The 20,100-nt window shown below is 41.1% G+C and overlaps 1 protein-coding gene across 1 annotated transcript in view; it reads right to left on the bottom strand.

Moving 5' to 3' along the window:
- Nucleotides 1-20,100, bottom strand: part of LOC142559449 (uncharacterized) — a 217,871-nt gene that overhangs the window by 92,826 nt on the left and 104,945 nt on the right. The gene's annotated exons all lie outside the window — the stretch shown is intronic.

Raw genomic sequence — 20,100 nt, 5'->3', positions numbered from 1 at the left:
ACATACGACTGCCATTGCCAGTGACATAATGAATCTGTATACTTCACCGAATGTTAAACAAGCTCTTTATACGAGCATACACATACCAAAAGAAATAAATTATGGCGTTTCACGCGTCAAAACAATGATCCGATTATGAGGTACGGCGTAGTGGGGGACTCTGGAAAGTTCAGCCACCTGGGGTTCGCTAACGTGGACCTAAGTCTAAGTACGAGGCCGTTTTCGCATTTCGTCCCCATCGAAATGCGCCCTCCGTGGCCGGGATAAAATCTCGCGACCTCCTCCGTAGCAGCCCAATAGCATATCCACTAAGCTTGCTTCAAGCTCAAGCCTCCCTGCACTTATTTTTGAAATATTCACTCCTTAATAGAGCGTAGATTGTTGCACTGTTAGCGAATTGAAGTTTCGCACTGTGAATAACGCTTTCTAAAGCGTCTAGAAGAAACGTGCTCTACCACCTGAACCTAAAGACATGGTTCAGGCGACAAATGCCTTAAGCAAATGATTTCGCACAAAAGCTGCGTCATTGAGAGTATCACGCAAGCCTGTCTGGTAGGGACGAAACAAGACAATTAAAGACATAGGCCACCGAAATAGAGCTTTAAAAGCAAGACATTTCGGCTTCCATAGGGAAGCCTTGTTCAGAATTCGGCAACAAAGAAGATGTGCCGAATTAAGTAGGTTTCGACATGTGATGCAAGCACCGCGCAATAAGAATGGAGAAGGGTTCCTTCGTGTCATATTAGCGCGTGTCCTGTTGATTTGTCTCTAGGGGTTCCTGTTACAGACGTGGCTTCCAGTTTCTTTCCTGACCGCTTATACTAGAGTTCATCCAGTCACTATTGTACTTAGTTGTTGCTGCGTGCTATGACAAAGCATTTGACGCCACTCTTTTCTTAAGTGTATCGTTCTCATTTTGGCGTATCTGCTGCTTTAAGTTGCCCTTCTCTTGGATGTAGGTAACGTCGTATACACACGTTGTGTTTAAAAGCCCCAAATTCGTGTCACTAAATTTTTTGACACAGTTTGTTAATGGGATAGTTGTCTCGTTGATTTAGCATGGCTTCTCACTGGGAGTGCTCGGTCGTTTGTTTGGCTTCTTGCCGGGTTCTTATTGATTGGTTTTGTGCGCAGTGAGTTGTTGCAAACACACCTGGCATGTACAAGAAAAAAAAGGTTTACAACAGACATAACACATATGCACCGACACATATATGTGTTAATAAAATGCTCGAGCCTCATTTCCGCCTAGAGGAAGAAAGTTTAAAAAGAGCATGTTTACCATGCACCCAAGTTGCTACAAATGTTGACGTGCCAAACGTCCTTTTTTCGTCGTGCTGCTTGCGATACGAATCTGCATACTCTCCTTGCAATCATGTCGTTGGGCTTATTAGCAACTAGAAGAGATACTGGCCTATAGTTGAGGGAAAAGTGGATGTTATCGGATTTGTGCACCACAACCACGTTCAAATCATCTGGCAATGACTGTGAAGACTGCGAAAAGAGTTCGGAAAACATAACGGAGGAGAAATATTTTGTATCGTTCAAAAGTTTTGCAGTTTATATTTTTATTACCTCCAAAGCTGGAATATTTCAAATTCTTTATTAAACGGTACAACCCGTCCGCGTCAGCAGAGATTAAGTCGATTAGATAAAATCCAGAGTTGATTAACTGCTGAGGAAGAAAGGGGTATTGTGCCAGAAAACTAAAACAAAAAATATTTAACAGAATGCAGCAGTCGTTACGAAGAACCACATCAATATTGCTATCCAACAAATGGATCGTATTAACGATTGGCTGGCATAACCTAGCGAACCTGTGCACCTTCAATGAAGACACGTTTTCTTATCATCTTTTCTTTTTTTCAGAATCCGCGAGGATTGTGAAAATACTTAAGTTCGTGCTCATTCCTAGCCTCTCGCAGTCGTTTCAGCGCCAAAAGTAAGGAGCTAATGTGATTTCACAGACTTTTGGTGGGGGTAACGGACGTGTGGAGAGTTGGATACAGCAAAAGTTAAAACGGCATTAAAAAACTTTTAGTCAGGCACAACACGTATTAAGCCATCTGCTGTCTCCTATTGTTTTGTCCTATAAGAATTTTTAATGTGACATACGACATTGCTCAGACCCTTCTTTTTCGTTTGTAAGGAGCAGCTACAGACATTTGTATTTTAACTTTTTAACAAACCTTTGACTGTTGTAACTTCGTTACTGCATGCCTTCATTGGGAAATGAGAAATACACACGGTATTTTTTTGAACTGCATGACATTTTTTAAATATTGCCTAACGGCAGATAGCACAATTCTAGCCCTTGATCTAAATTAGTCGTTGAAGCGGCTATTACTTGCACGAGAAATCAAAATTTTGAACTGCATAATTACCGTAATTAATACCCTTTTAATCAGTTACTTTACGCCACATATTTAAATCTACGAATTGTAGCCGCTGAGATGAATGAATTTCAATGCAATGCATGCAGACAAAATGCATTGCGTTCCAGTTATTTTTTTTATGAAACCGCTGTTTTGTGCATTGAAGCACAAGAGTAACTGGAACACCAATGCATTTCGACGAACACTTTGAAAATTAATGTCTCGGAACCGGTGCTGTCCAGACAATTCGTTCCGAGTTGATACGTCATGCGAATTAAGCAGCTATTATTTGTAGATTGAAATACGTGGCGTACAGTATTTATTTAAGAGTTAATTACCGTAATTACGTAAAATATTCAATTGAACATCTTGATTTTTCGTAGTAGTAATGGCCGCCTGAACGAGCCATTTAGATCAATGGTTAGAATTGTGCTGTCTGCTGTAGGCAATCATGAGACAAATTGGTGCAGTTTAAAAAAGACACCGTGCATACACCTTTTCTACTGCTTGATAAAGACGAAGAAGGCAACAAGAATCTTTCGCTGATGCTCTTCGAACACTCCTCAGACCTGTCTGCGGCTCCTCTTGCTTGGCCAGGTTTCGGGTGGTATTAGGCTTGTCTAGGCTTATTGGTTGGTCTTCGAATTATTCTTGCGCCCGCTTCATCTTAGGCTGATGTCCAAAAACTCGCCCGGCAGGGGTTTTTCCCCTTGGACAGCATCTATTCTGACAGACGAATTACCCCTGGTTTCGTTTACCCGCAGTGGCGTGAGCAGCATCCCTATGGCTCTGGTTACTCTCAATGGTGGCTCTGTACGGTTGACCAACCCCCAGGCTATCCAGAAATGTCTCCGTGCTGCTACCTCTGCATACCAGACCATCACAGAATTGAGACAGTTCAGTCGCGGAGGTATCGTGTGCAGATCACCAGGCCAGAACTGTGCCGTGGTTTTGCTTAACTGGTTCATCATTCGTGTCACTGCCGGTGAGTGCCTTCATCGCAGCCTCGCATGCACTAAGGGAATAGTCAGCAGTGTCGATGCTAATCTATCTCCATTAGAAACATTAGGAAGATCGTCTGGGACCGGTGTAATTGCTGTTTATCGCTGCAATCGAGTGGTAGACGATAAGAGAGTCCCACTAGAATCGGTGATTGCAGCATTCGCAGGACGTTCCTGTCCATCAGACCTAAAGGTGTGGCCCCTTCTGTTCAGAGTTGAACCCCTGGCATCGCGTCCGTTACAGTGCCGTAATTGCTGGCAATACGGCCATAGTAGTGCAGGATGCAAGTCAGCGTTGTTGCAAATGTGGGGAAGAGCACGATCGAAGTGATTGTAGTGCCCAACATGAACGATGCTGCCTCTGTGGTGGAAGTCATCCAGCCAACTATTCTAACTGCTCTGTTAGGACTCAGGAATTGCAGGTGGCAGAAATACTTGACAGACGACGTTGATCAGGAAGGAGGCGGTAAGTATCGAGAAAGAAGTGGCGCTTGGTTATGGCTTCGGGTGTTACTGGGAGACAAACTCATATCTCGGACGTATTGCTAACAGCCACTATAGAGGCCGCTTTGGAAAAGGCAGTTACGAAAGCTCTGGAACGGCTGGCAATGAGCCTTGGGATATGTTCATCGCAGGTCATCTCTAGTCACTTATCTCATTTGATGCAAGCCACCTACCTTAGTCCTACAATGACCCAAACATTTGATCCCAAGCCACAAGCTAGTGATGGGAGTTCAGGTACCCATCCTTCTAATGACGGTGTTGGACGTTCCTGCTAATGGTAATCTGGTTAACACAGATTTGGGAATGCCAGACGTGGAACAAAACGCTCGAGCGTATAAAAGAACAATGTCATCAATCCATGATTCTTCCTCCGGTAGCTTAGAAAAGTCAGCACAGTCCTATACGAAAAGAAAGCATTCTAGAGAAGGCAGTTTCGGCTGCGGCACTTTCTAAACCACAGGGTAGCTGAAGGTGCTTCAGTGGAACTGTCGCTCTTTATATTCTGATTAAATAGATATTACATGTCTAATCACTCAACTTAACCCTGATTTAATCTTTTAAAAGAAACTTGGCTAAATTCTGCAAAACATTTTCAGATAAAATATTACAGATCATTTCGTCTAGACCGTCCTACTAGAGGTGGCGGATTAATTACATTTATTTCGTCTCACATTTGCCATATGGCCAAAATTTAAATTCAACTTCTACTCCTGAGTGTGAAATCCCTGCGATACAGCTGAATCTCCCTCGACGTAGCCGTTTTACCATAGTAAATTCATATTTTCCTTTTGGCGTAGAGGACACACACACACTGGATAGAGTTCTTTTTTTTTTGCTGACGGGACATCCTACTGTCACGTGACTTCAACTATCACTATATATCATGGGGATTAAAAACAGATTTGTGCCGGACCATATTATGGAACTGGGCTATGTACAATGGTTTAACGTGCGTAAACTCAGGATCTATTAGATTTATGCGCGGGAGATCTTACTCTGCAATAGACCTTACATCCAGTGACCCGAATGTCTCGGTATCTTCTTGGTCGACTGTCGAATATGCGACAAGCAGTGATCACCTTCCAGTAATTTTTAAGTAGCACGCCCTGTAAAGTTTATGAGTGATCAGGTGCGAACTTTCAATAATTGCAATATTTGTAGAAAATGCTTACGAAACGCTATTTCTTCTCTGTCTGACGCGTGCACTGAGCAAAAAACTACGAATATCTGTTACGCTTTAGAAGGGTCCGGCAAAAATTTGAATTTGAGATTCGTCTAAATAACAGAAATTCACACAGCCCTTGGTGGAATGAAGAATGCGCTCGTGATTATAGAAAGAGAGAAGTCGCTTGGAAGAAATTATTCGATAACCAGAGTCCCGAAAATTGGAGACATTATAATTTTTTTCGAGCCGTCTTTAAACATGCAGTTTCAAAAGCCAAAGACGAATACGACTGCAAGCATTTTCACTTCCTATCTATCAATAAAAATAAACGCGTCGTGTTCAGTTTTCTCCGTAGTAGGGAAGCTCTTCCGCGTCCAATCAATATAGACTACATAGTCTTAAGTAGTAATGTAAAGAAACAGTCAACAGCGGAAATAGCGAAGGGATTAGAAATTAGATTTTCCTCAGTGTTGTCACATTGCTCCAGCTTACGAAGGACATGAGATGATTTTATACAAATTACCACGTTAGAATTGGCTGAAATTGTGGAGGGACTGCCAGATTTGGCTTCCGGTGCAGATTACGTAATGACTGCCATGATGAAAATCTTATTTAAGGAAGCTACTGATGACCTTTCAGCTATTATAAATCACTCAATTAGATATTCATGGGTTCCGTCTGCATGGAAAATTGCTCAAATAATTCCAGTTCTTAAATATCATGGGGAAGGGTATACAATAAATAAATGTAGACCGATCGCGATAAACTCAAATTTGGTGAAATTAATTGAAAGAATACTACATGCCCGTATGCTTAAATTTGTAAAGACCAAAGACCTGCTTATTTCCTGCCAAATTGGATTCCGACCATCATATTCAATCTGACATGCTCACATGGACTTAGAAAGAATAAAATTAGCACCGCGACAAAGGCAGATAGGTGCTATTGGGACTCTAGACATCCCCAAAGCCTACGACAGTGTAGAATACGTGATTTTATTGGGTATATTACGAAATCTAGAGATTCCAAATTACCTTGCAAACTGGATATGTAAATTTTTAAACAGGAGTAAATTCTACGGCTCTCTAAGAGGCTTTTCTTCGAGAATACGCAATCAATCACGTGGTGTTTCGCAAGGAGCTATCACTTCTCCATTATTATTTAACGTCCTGATGAGTTACATTCCTCGGCATCCAGATGTACCAACATATGTATACGCAGATTCGCCTTTCACTTGACCTGAGAAACTGCTCAATATTGGTTTGCCCCCTGAACAATCTCGTTAATATATCGCTATCCTACCATCTCGAGACTACACCTCAAGTGGAGTCGGTGAAGTACTTACATGCAGTCTATAACGGCACTTGGTCATATTGACCATATAGTTAAAAAGCCGTGAGAGCAGTTGGCATGCTACATAAGCTATACAACAGTCGGTCGGGGATGCGCAGAGACCCACTACTAATGATTTATAAAATCTACGTGGGGCCCATTTTAGAATTTGGATGTGTGCTCTTTTCTGGTGCGCCACCTTATAAATTACGTCCTCTTGTTCTGATTGAGCAGGATGCCCTGCGATTGTGCTGCGGATTACCGAAATTTGTGGCTAATAATGTCTTACATAAAGAAGTCGTGTTGCTGTCAATACTGTGAAGATTTAGGTTGTTGACGGTGCAAACATTCTTAAATATGTACTAATCTCCTATTAGAAGATTGGAAAACGTATTCATTTCCCAGCCTGCATTATTTTTCGGAGTACACTGGCCCCGGTTTCATGCACCACAGGTAGTTTTTGTACAAACATTAATTAACCTCTTAAATGTACGGATTTGGGCGGTGCCACCTATTTGTGATGTGCGAGTGAGTCTACAAATAACCTATGATGGCATCTACCCTAACACTGCAAAATTCCTCTCTCAAGATATATTAAATGAACTATTGCAAGATCATTTATTGAGCTTAGGTATAAATGCGGTCATCTCATCAGACGCCTCACAGTGCGGAGAAAAATCTGGACTCGGCATTTTTGCTCCTGTTCTAGACTGGTCATTCTCAATTAGGATTCCGGACTGCTTATCCGTATTTCTGCTTGAATATTTAGCTGTAGTGTTAGCCTTACGTAAGCTAAATTCATCCATCTCGACGGTAGTCATAATGACGGATTCTTTATCTTTATGTACATCGCTCACAATAGTGGTGTAGCCTTTTACGTACACTTCATTTTCTAGTTCCTGACCACCATAGATTTAATTACATTACTTTGGATGCCTTGTCATAGGGGATTACACATGAACGAGACGGCTAACCACCTCGCGGGAGAGGCCCTCAATGGCCCTGTACTATCATTACTTCCGGCATCAGCTTACCTACCTACTACTAGATTCAGGAGATGTGCAATTGCTCTAGACTTTTTTAAATCCAGCGATAGCAAATTTTTCAGTATATCGACAACTCCTATTAACTTGACACAAAAATCCCTTTCACACCAGAGAAAGTGAAGTAATCTTTACGCGGTTACGCTGTCGAACACCATTATTAAACTCTTATCGTCACAAGGCTGATCTCGTACCCTCCCCTCTGTGCCCATTCTGCGCAGTAGATGAAACCATCGATCATTTTATCTTATTCTGCCACCGTTTTTTCCGCTTTAAGGAAAAACATTTTAGAACCAAGGTTCACGCAACTTGGTTTAAATTTCTCCAGGTTAGATATCCTTTGCCTAGGAGCTTCGTCTCTTGGCAACTACCACAGGGATGTCTGCTCAGCCATGGATTAATTCATAGTTGTCTCAAGGTGTTTTGCTTAAGTTGTTAAAAAATTCTTTTTCTCCTTTTACACATGACACTTTTACCAGTTTTTGGAATACCAACATCTTTCTAATACCATCCAAATCTTGGCCAATCCCACGCATTGGGTACGCGCAATCGAAGGAGAATAACCAGTCCAATCCAACAAGGTGCTGTGTTCTTGGCGGGTTCTGAGGCAACCCAAGGACTCCACCAATCAACGCTGTTTCTGGTCAAATAGCTAGCGGTTTTCTTTTGCTCTTTCCCTTTTATCTAATTGTTTTTGACCTTTTGTTCTAATGTCTGTTAACTTGCCAAAGTAATTTCGTATTACTCTGCAACGTCTCGCTCCTCTCCAGGCCAGGAGACTTCCTCCTGGGCGGCTTCTGTTCCTCCCTCTGATTTGCCGGTGGAGCTTTTCTTAAGCAGTGGGACGAGCAGCGTACCTGTGGCTCTGGTCCCCAGTGATAGCGGTGAGATACATATGAGGAATCCCAAGGGAAATCAAACCAAACTCCTGACGGCCTCGGCCGATCTTAAACAAATCATCGAGGTTCGACAGCTTCGCCGAGGGGGTATTCTTTGCTGTTCGTCAGACCAGGCTTGTGTTCAAGATTTACTGAAGTGCGATATCTTTTGCGACACATCCGGTGAGCTGTTTCATTCCTCATCACCTTGCTTGTACCAAGGCCTAGTCAGCGGTGTCGACATAAGTCTATGTCCCGAAACAAATTTTGGAAATTCTTTCGGCGGCAGGCGTGATTTCTGTGCATCGTTGCAGCCATGTCGTTGATATTAAACGCATGCCGACTGAACCAGTCATTGCTATATTTGCTGTAATGAGCCGCCCATCGAATATCAACTATATCGTATATAACTTATATACCGAGTTGAGCCTCTATCAACTCGCGTCCTTCAGTGTCTAAAATGCTGGTCGTTTGGGCACGCCATAAAAGGTTTCTGTTCCAACACATGACGCCGGATTTGTAGAGAAGGTCATAACTCAAATGCTTGTTCTTCCAGAAACGATTCCTGCTGCCCTTGCAGTGGTACTCACCCGCAGATGAGCGTAACTGCCTTGCAAGGTCAAACGAATTGCAAATGCTCGAAGTAATTGACTGACGTCGATCCTCTCGTTGCGAGGCCATTGAAGAAATTCAAAGCCGGACTCAATAGTGTGCTGGTATAACGGCCCGTCAAACATTCCATATGAAAAACTCAAATCTCCCAGGCTGTGGCAGCTTCCGTAGAAAAGGCGTTGGAATAAGCAATGAAGCGCATTGTGACAACTATCACCCCTGTTCACGTGACGTCTCCACACCTAGCTCCCTGGTTTCAACTGACTAATAAAGCCAACATTGAGAATCAGGTGTCGGGTCTACCGAGAAATCCACCTACTGAAGTATCAACAGCACAGCCACGGACTAATAACAATTCATGAAAGCCTTCCACTTCTGAGAAAGTTTACCACAGCTGTCTCTCCGATATATATGGAAGGCAAAATCAAGGTATAGATATGAGCCCCCGATCCCTTAAACGAACAAGGTCATCGATAGAGAAAAAGTGTAGCTCTCCCACCAACTCCAAGGCGAAAAAGTGCGTCAGAGAGATTCCGACTAACAAGGACTTCTTAGAAGAGGGCGTTTTACACCAAGCAGTCTCATCTGCTCGGATTTATTCACCATAGAAACTTTAACAGTAATCCAGTGGAACTGTCTTTTTATACTTTCCGTTGCAACCGATTTATTATATCTTGCTTCTAAATATTCTTGAGATATTATTCTTTTACAGGAAGCATGGCTTGCTGCCGGTCAGACTTTTCATCTAAAAAATTTCCGATGTTTTCGATTGGATCGCTTTTCCCGGCGCTGTGGTGTAGCTTTTTTTTATCATCAAACATCTGCTATAAGGCTACTATAGCATACCACAGAATGTCACCAGACTGAGAAGTACTAGCACTGGATATAATACTTCATGGTTACGTGCCTTTTTCTATTATTAACACGTGCTTCCTCGATAGAGTGCAGGATAACCGTTATATCGATACCTTTATTGCTTGCAGTCAGAAGAACCTCATACTAGTGGGTGACTTTAATTTTCATCATGTATTGTGGAGTTTCCGAACGGGCACTTGTAGCAAACATTTGTGAAATTTTGTTTTATCAAAAAATTTCTCTTGCCTAACTTCTACAGCACATACTTTTGTTCGGGGACAGTCGCGATTTCCTTTATATCTTACGTTTGCCAACTCGAGCATTTCTGTAACTTCCTGGAAGACTGTTAATTCCGGAACAAAGTGACCACCTGCCTAAAAGTTTTAAACTGCTTACCCCGTTAACTAGTTTAGATAGTCATGTGCGCACTAAAAATGAGCTAAAATCAGCTTTAAACGCTCAGGAGGGCATGGAGAGGGATAATAAAGTAATGAACCGGTGTTCAATTAGGAAACAATCATCAAAAAAGCTCAGTTTGTGGTACAATCTATAAGGGTGAATCACATTGTTCCTGGTGGAATTCTGAATGCAAGCGAGACTTCAGACGTGTAAAAGCTGCGTGGAAAAAGACTTTTCTATAACCAACGGTCTGCTAATTGGGCTGATGGTACATATATAGCTACTACACTTAAACGAACAGTCTCAAAAGCTAAGGAGGAATATGACTCCAAGCACTAAACATATCTTTCGAAGTCTAGCAAAAAAGAAAGCCCTGTTTAAATTACTTTTAATATTTAAAGTTCTACCGGCGCCAGAAAATATCGGCTCTCTCGTTGTATCAACGAAGTAGTTATAAGAGTCACTTGATAAAATTGCTGAATGACTTGCGCAACGTTTCACGCATAAATTGACGATAGTACTAACGGAACCTCCCTCCGGAAACGACAGTGGAGAAGTAATAGCGAGAGATCTTGAGGGCATTCATAGATCATTACTGGCCCAGGTCCTGATGGCATTACAACACGAATGCTAAATGTTTTGTTTGTGTATGTGCCTCAAGACCTGCTAAATATAATAAATTTCTCCCCAATAGAATTCACTGGCTCCATGAGAGTGGATAGCTGCTAAAGTTATTCCACTGTTGCAGAAAAAAAGCAGCTGTACTTGAGTTACACAACATCAGGCCAATTTATCTTACTTCCAATGTCGTCAAATTGATAGAAAGGGTTGTTCCCTCCCCCCCCCCCGGATCCTCAAACAAATTTTATGCAAGATGATACACACTTCTTAGTCCTAGTCAGATTGGAGTTAGTCCCGGCCACTCCATGTGCTGCGCCTATATAGATTTAAGGAGCCACATTAAACTTGCTCGCCGTAAAAAAGAGTGCGCAGCTTTGGTGAGGCTAGATGTATCAAAAGCAGACGACTCTGTAGAACATTGTATTCTACTCGATAAGCTTCAGTCAACGAATTTCCCGAAGTGTATAATCGCTTGGATCTATGAATTTATGAGTGATACAGAGTTTTATTGGTGTCAACACGGCGTCTTCGACGCCTGCACACAAGAGACAAGAGGTATACCAAAGGGTACCATTTTTCCCAAATCTTATTTAACATTTTGCTAAGTACAACTGCTTTGTCTGCAGACGTTTACGGTTATATTTATGCGGACGAGATCGCATTTTTTATATCTACCAATAATGTACATTCACTACACCAATCGTGGCAGAATTACTTAGGAATGCTGGAGGGTATATATAAGGTAGATTTATTTCGTTAAATATTAGCAAATGTACCGTATTAGTCTTTCCGTTAACTCCACAGGTGTATATATCTTTACAATACCGAAAGGAAATCACTCCTCAGGTTGACGCAGTCAAGTACCTTGGTGTTATTTGCGATGGCAAGCTCAGCTGACGCAGTCACATTGAACATATTAAAACAAAGGCAGAACGTGCCGTAGCTATGCTCACCGGCTCAACCACCATCACTCTGGACTACACAGGGACACCTTACTGATATATAAGATGTCGGATGCCTCTCTGGGTCAGTGTCCCAAAACAACCAGGATATATAATTGCGTCTCCCGACGCTTAAATGCACAAGTTTACCTAATGATCGGTATCGATCTCGATACCATACTCAAACATCAAGAAAGTTTGTTAAAAATAATCTTTCAAAGGCAGATGCTAATCCTAATTCTTCCAGCTTTGTCCCTCAATGAAAACCCACAAAATACGGCAAACACATTCTTTCGAAGACAGAGCTTTCAAGAGAGTACTCTAGAGCAGGCGACTTCTAAATTAAGTATTAATTTATGATAGGTTATTTCAAGGTATTACACTGGAACTCCCGTACCATTATTTTTGTACCTACAGATTTAATACATGTTTGTTCAAAATTTTCACATCATTATTCTTTTGCAGGAATCTAGCCCCTCAAATGGCCAAGATTTTTAGATAAGGAATTATCGTTTATTCTTATTAGACTGTCCATCGAGAGGCGCAAGACTTGCTTTCTTGGTAACTACTAAAATATGTCAGAAAGCATGATAATCCTATCAGTATATATCTACGGAATGTGAGATAACAGCAGTAGATGTAACTCTTCTTGCTTGTTCCCCACTTTCCTTAGTTATTGCATATTTGATCACAGGTGTTCTGAAAATTCGTTAACTTGATACCGTCGTCAAATCTTCAAGGAAAGAAATTAGGATAGTCGGAGCCATTATGTCGCATCATGTGTCCTGGGGTTTCAAAATGGACTCATGTGGAAAGCGATTATCGGAGTGGGCAATTATTCAAAATATATGTTCCTTAAGGGCAAACGTAGTCACGTTTATTGAAGGTACTTCTAAATCAGCATTGGATCAAACATTCGTCAGTTCGGATATTTCTGTCACTTCCGGGTCTACTCTTGACTCTCCCTCAAACAGTGATAATCTACCTATTAGGTTTGATATTGTCATATAATCAGCCTAGCTACGCCCGCTGCAGGCCAAAGGCATCTCCCATACTTCTCCAACTAACCTGGTAATGTGCTAACTGCGGCCATGTTGTTCCTGCAAACTTCTTAATATCATCCGCCCACCTAACTTTCTCCTGCCCCCTGCTACGCTTCCCTTCTCTTGGAATCCGTTCCGTAACCCTTAATGACGATCGGTTATCTTCCCTCCTGATTACATGTCCTGCCCATGCCATTTATTTTTCGTGATTTCAACTAAATGTCATTAACTCGCGTTTGTTTCCTAACCCAATCCGCTCTTTTCTTATCCCTTAACTTTACACCCATCATTCTTCTTTCCATAGCTCGGTGCGTCGTCCTCAATTTAAGCAGAACCCTTTTCTCAAGCTTCCAGATTTCCGCAACATACGTGAGGACTCGTAAGACACAGCTGTTATACACTTTTCTCTTGAGGGATAGTGGCAACCTGCTGTTCATGATTTGAGAATGCCTGCCAAACGCACAGCAGCCCATTCTTATTCTTCTGGTTATTTCCGTCTCATGATCCGGATCCATGGTCACTACCTGCCCTAAGTAGATGTATTCCCTTGCCACTTCCAGTGCCTCGCTACCTATCGTAAACTGCTGTTCTCTCCCGAGACTGTTAAACATTAGTTTTCTGCAGATTAATTTTTTAACCCACCCTTCTGCTTTGCCTCTCTAGGTCGGTGAGCATGCATTGGAATTGGTACCCTGAGTTACTAAGCAAGGCAATATTGTCAGCGAATCGCAAGTTACTAACGTATTCTCCATTAACTCTTATCCCCAATTCTTCCCAAGCCAGGTCTCTGATCACCTCCTGTAAGCACGCTGTGAATGGCATTGGAGAGATCGTATTTCCCTGCCTGACGCCCTTCTTTATTGGGATTTTGTTCCTTTCTTTATTATGGGAGGCTACGCTGGCTGTGGAACTGCTATAGATATCTTTCAGTATTTTTACATACGGCTCCTCTATACCCTGATTCCGTAATACCTGCATGACTGCTGAGGTTTCGACTGAATCAAACGCTTTCTCGGACTGTATGCCCACTTATTTCTTTAGAGTCTCCGACGGGCACTTTTGTCAATTACCAGAAATTGCAGAGTGCCTTGAAGATGGTCAGCTCTAAGATAACGGTGCCGGATGACATAAAAGCCATGAGGTATTGCTCCGTATTAAAGAGTTCCTTTAAAATGTCTCAGTATATTGTTAACTTAGCTAAAGGTACTACTTCACCTTGGTGCAATTCGGAGTGCACACGGGATACCAGACGACGAAAAGTCGCTTGGAATAATCTACTTTACCTTCAGGGTCCAAGTAACTGGAGTATATAAGTTCGCAGCTGCTGTACTCAAGAGAACAGTGTCTAATGCCAAAGACGAGTATGCTGAAAAACATCGTGACTTCCTCTCTAAGACCACCAATCAAAAAGCTCTTTAGAGATTGCTTCGATATAGAAAGTTCATACCGACACCAGCGAATATTGCATCGATAATTTTTTCAACACACGAGATATCTGTTTCTTTATAATTCATAGAAAAGGTCTTAGCGTAACGCTTAACATCCCGTTTGCAGAATGGGCCATAAAGGTCTCCCATCGCAGATGTCTTTGTGGAAGTCACAGTGTAAGAGTTATCAAATATCGTTCGATCTATGCCTGCCTCAGCCACAACTACAGACGGAATTTCCAATGCCATGCTAACAATTTTCTTTGCAATGTCTCCTGAAGACCGTGTGAACGCGGTGAATTATTCTCTAAAAGAATACTCGGATTCCTTCAGAATGGAGGACAGCCAAAATAATTCCGCTGCGTAAAAAAGAAGGAGCTGACTATAATCTTGACAATATTGGAGCTATTTCTCATACGTCAAATACGGTAAAACTTATTGAAAACGTTTTATATGTGCTCATCAAGGATAATATATCTCAATATTCTCAACTGAGCCCAAGTCACAGGTTCCCAGCCTGGTCCCTCCATTTGGTGCGCACTTGTAGACTTGGAAAGCCGTATGCAACTTGCTCGGCATAGAGAAGAACTTTTCATTTTTCACAACAGCAACAGACATCGATTTACTTTACCTGTCTTTCCAAACATGCCTCTGTACCCGTAGACATGGCTTCACAATCTCCATCTGTCACTAAATGTAAACAACAGTACAGTCTTGTCTTTCTGCTTTCCGGGCAGATACAGTTATCCTTAGTATATGATTGGAGAAACATTCCACAGGTAGAGTCGCTTAAGTATTTGGGTATTCCATATCACGGAAAACTTAACTTTACATAGAAAATATTGCAATGAAAGGGACACGAAGCGCAGGTTTACTACTCAGGATGAGTAACCGGCGTTGTGATATGCGAAGTGACACACTAATTACGACTAACCGTATCTATGTGCGATTCTAGAATTTGGCTGTGTTTTGTACACTGGAAGTGCTCAATATAAAATAAGACCACTTGATGGTTTAGAGATAGAAGCTATTCGACTATGTTTAGGTCTTCCTGAATTCGTTGCTAATAACGTGCTACACCAGGAAGCGCGTCTATATTCTCTTCACGTGATATTCCACCTACTTACGGTTCTAACCTACTCAAGAATTAATCAGTCGCCTCTACGACATACACAACATGCATTTATTAGTCAAATAAGTTCATTTATTGAGACCACGTGGTCACGGTTGCATTCACCACAGGTTGTATTTGGGCAGTACAATCAGCACCTTTAAATGTTCGCCTAAAGGAAATCATTTCGTTAGATAGTTCAACATTGTCGCTACAAATTGAATTTGCAGACATTTTTCCCCTCAGCGCAACATTGCTGCACCCAACATATTTTATTGCCCTTTTGCAACCCTATGTGGCCGATTTCCCAATAAATGTAGTAGCGAATGATGCTTCTTGATGTGAAGAGGAGGTAGGCGTGGGAACCTACTTACCATCCCTCGAATGGTCTTTCTCACTACACCTGCCAGATTACACATCAATTTTTTCAGGCCGAACAGAGTTCTTGCTTTGCGAAAGCCACCCCATCATGCTACAAAAGTTTTTATTGTCCTTGATTCTCGTTCTGTATGCAGCGCGCTTAACGTGTCTACAAATTCGACAGGTCTGAACACGTTTTATACGTTAGTTAAGCTCCACTTAAGTTTAGTTCATTTAGTATTGCTACCAGGCCGGCAAGACATCATCCTTAATGAAATAGCCGATCCTTTAGCGCGAGCTTCCTTAAAAGGCCCGGTCATATCTGTGCTGCCGGCAACTGTGCATATCACTGCAGCCAGATATAGGCAGTTTTCTTTGACCGAAGACAAAAAAGCCTCCCATTAGTAAAGTCTACGTACTTTATGCACCTTAATTATTCTTAGAACCGACAATGACGCCATAATCAGAAATTCAAAGTATCATTTACAAGGCTGCCCCCATTGACACATTCAACCACCTAATTTTTACTTGCACAGGTGTGGTCTGGCAGTAACTCCTTTATGTTTTCCTGTTCAATGAGCCGGAATCCATAAATCGCTTTTTTATTATCGTGTCGGTGGTTTTCTAGTCACCGCAAACGATGTTTAGCAATTCCACTGGGAAATCTAGGACTGTCTTTATGTTGTACAGTTATACTCTCCCTTGGAGCAAGATCACTAGAATGCAACCACAAGAGCGTTCGCAGAGCCATTTATAATTTCCTCTGTGACGGAAGCAGATTGCCTTATTATTAATTCCCGTTTTTCCATGATTGATCTATTTTTCTTTCAATAAATTATATTTTGAAAATCCAATGCAAAAACACAAATTCACAGTTATATTATTATTATTATTATTATTATTATTATTATTATTATTATTATTATTATTATTATTATTATTATTATTATTATTATTATTATTATTAAAAATTTAACTTATTCAATCTTACCCCTATATCTTATGTATTTTACTAACAGGTTCGTGTTACTATTCCTTTCCAAGCAAGGCTGACTACCTTATTACACAATATTTTATTTCATTTATCATCGGTTTACTTCTCATCTTTGATTATTCATTTATTTTCCTTTTTTATCGATAAATTATTTGTTAACTAATTCCTTTCATTTCTCAATCGAACTACCAACCGGTTCGTGGTCCACACCTCACAGCGAGATTCTCCTATTAATAGAAGCTTCATCATAATCGTCATCAGGAACGCAGCTGTGGCGACTGCTTTTGGAAAGAGGCACAATGCAGAAAGTGCTACGTACATACAACGTAATGCGCGTTAAAGAACTGGTCAAAATTAATCAGGTGCCCTCCTACGGCATGCCGCATAGCAGCTGCAGGATGTTTACCATCAATAGTTTACACGCGTATTGTCACATGAGAGTTCGTTGGTTGCGACTTGTTCCCATTTGCAAGGTGCTTTTAACCTGCCTGTTTGCCATAGTTCAAGCTAGCTGAGCCAAATACAAAACTGCATGCACATTGCACGTTTGACTGTAGGGCAAGTATTTGTGGAACATTGCTGTAAATGTGCACATAGATATTTTTTGTGTTGTATTCTGTGCATTTCTATTATAATAATAATAATAATATATGGGGTTTTACGTGCCAAAACCACTTTCTGATTATGAGGCACGCCGTAGAGGGAGACTCCGGAAATTTTGACCACCTGGGGTTCCTTAACGTGCACCTAAATCTAAATACACGGGTGTTTTCGCATTTCGCCACCATCGAAATTGCGGCCGCCGTGGCCAGGGTTCGATCCCACGACCTCGTGCTCAGCAGCCTAACACCAATGCCACTGAGCAACCACAAAGGGTCATTTCTATTATTCGACGTACATGTCATAAGATATAAAATTCGGCAATTGCTGTTTTTGAAATTCATTCACAACTCTATTCAATATGGAGCAATACTTCTAAATACTAGTTCACATGTAATCTGCCAAATACAATGTAGAATACTCCTTGTAAGAGAATATTATTATAGATGTTCTGCAGTGTAGCAGTCCCGGCATCTGCGTTTAGTACTCATCAGTTAAGTGTCGAAAAATAGAAGTAAATTCCGGTAACCAGGACTGTTTAAAGGACCTTTTTAGTTTGTTTGTAAAGTTGTAGACTTGCATTTTTTGACAGTTAGCCATGTCTGGCTGAAGCCATTCGAAGAACTTTGAGTATCCTTGCTGCAACCGAGTTATGGCTAGTTCGCACAACGATACGATTTTGACATGTAACAAGCGCATACTTTGTCAGAAGTACCGCTTCATTCGCTTTCTGGGCTGTGTTCCAACGTCCACAAGGACATCTCCCAAAAAGAGGCTTTCCGCCCCAGATGTGTGAACGCTATTCTAATCATATGTGGCAAGGCAGTCACTGGAAATATTCGCTTTCGCTCATTTGAACTTAAATTTCTGCGCAGGACTGCCGCATGCTGTCTCGTCCACATACACTGACACAAAGCATCAGGCTATTATAACAATTTTTCCATTTTCTTCCTGCCTTAAGCTCACAGCAAGGGATCTTACTTTCACCATGGTGATATGAAGAATGCATTATCGTCGCTGCTAGCTTTTGGCCTCTAAGGACATGTATAAAAGAGTTGCAAAATAAATATCTGTGTTTAAAAGATCGTTGTTTTGATAACAGATACATTGATACCTTACTCATGTTCACGGTTACATCAGAACAGAACCAGAATATTTCGAAAAAATCTGGAGATAGCGGGAAATGTCACCAGGATGTTTCTGAACCGTATTAGAAAATTGCAGGGATGTTTCTAAGTCGACGAATAAAATATTGGTAGAAAGTTGGATATAAGATTTCTAAGAAGTATTAGGAGAGTTACCACATCTTGGTATGAAGTTTTCATGAAGTTTAAAAACGGTATGAAAATGTTCAATAAACTCTTGGTAGGTTCTAGTAACATTTATCTAGAAAAATTTCTTTGAAAGAAATAGAAATTTTTGGTAAGGGAGGTGCACCAGCTGACGTTTTCCAACGAGCTATACGGCTTCCCGAAGAATATTATTCGCTATCAGTATTATGGCCTGACTTGAGCAGATTGCTCAGTGAAACAATTTTTTTTCTTTCGCTTTAAAGCTTGAAAATTTTACCCCGATAAAAAAATACCAAAGTAGTAGCCGCGTTCGAACGAATCGGCTGAAACATATGGAACAATGCTTTTCACGGCAGCTATAACCTTGGTATTAGCTTCCGCTCACCATGTTCCTTTAACATCTGAAGTGTAGCGAATGAATTGATTGTTGCGTCGATATCTATCTTCCAGTTTGGTAACGTATGACCGTAAATATAACGCTTTTTACTATCACTGCCCGGATATAGTGCTATATTTATATTAGCGAAGTCTTCACCCTTCGTCTTATAATTTTCACATCTTTCCTCTAGATTTTTCGTCCATATGCTCAAACCTATGAATTTTGATTCCACACTTTTTATGGCTATACCTGACGGCTTTAATATCCATGTATTGTTCAATTTCAGTTTTCGAGGATAGCAATAGGCGCATGTGCATTTCTTTGGCAACGTGAAACAAGATCTTCAATTGCACCGCAGGATCTTCGGGTAGTGTTCCGATATCTGCAAGTTACACAGACCTATTGTTGGGCCCATGGGTTTGTCTCAACAACCCCCGAACAATAAGGCCAGTGAAAAAGCTAAATATTCATAATTGCCAGACATTTTCACAAAACACCCGCGCGCATGGGAAAGGCAATAGGAACTAGTCATCACTGTTTTTAGCGTGTAAAGGAATTTTAGTACACACATAACAACAGAGATGGAACAATCATGTCGCTATCTACAAAAAAGAGGTACATGGCAGCGCCTCTAAAGGAACAATTGTCTGTAACGGTGACAACGCTATGGGGGAAGGCAACTCCAACACAAATATGTACTAGGGATAACTTTGTTATGGCAATAAATAATGTTCGATAATATAATAACATATTTTATAACAGTGATCAATGCGACTGGAAGTGTAGGGTGGTTTTGTTAGAAGCCTATTCTTAAGCAATCAATTGTTATAATAAATTCTAAGAAACAAACAAATAAAGCGTCGTACTTTACGATGTTAAGGACAAAGTAAAAAAAGGACATCTTTCAATGCTGCAACGGTGGCGCTGCAATAATGTTGTAAATAATAAAACGTGATGCACGGTGTTGCACCGCCTCTGAGCTTGATATAAGTGATTCGAGTTCGAGACCTGTATTCAATACAGGTACCGCATACTTTAGTTTAGCTGGGACCAATGTTTTATACAGCAGTAATTTGAGCAATACAGAAGCGTGAAATGTAAATTATGGGAGGTAGGATAACATACGACTGTCAATACTGGCTACATAATAAAACTCTATTCTGCTTCG

The sequence above is a fragment of the Dermacentor variabilis genome, chromosome 10, assembly GCF_050947875.1.
Source record: "Dermacentor variabilis isolate Ectoservices chromosome 10, ASM5094787v1, whole genome shotgun sequence".
In the NCBI taxonomy this organism is placed as follows: domain Eukaryota; kingdom Metazoa; phylum Arthropoda; class Arachnida; order Ixodida; family Ixodidae; genus Dermacentor; species Dermacentor variabilis.
The sequence above is the reverse complement of the archived record's forward strand: the minus strand, read 5'-3'. Positions and strand labels throughout refer to the sequence as shown.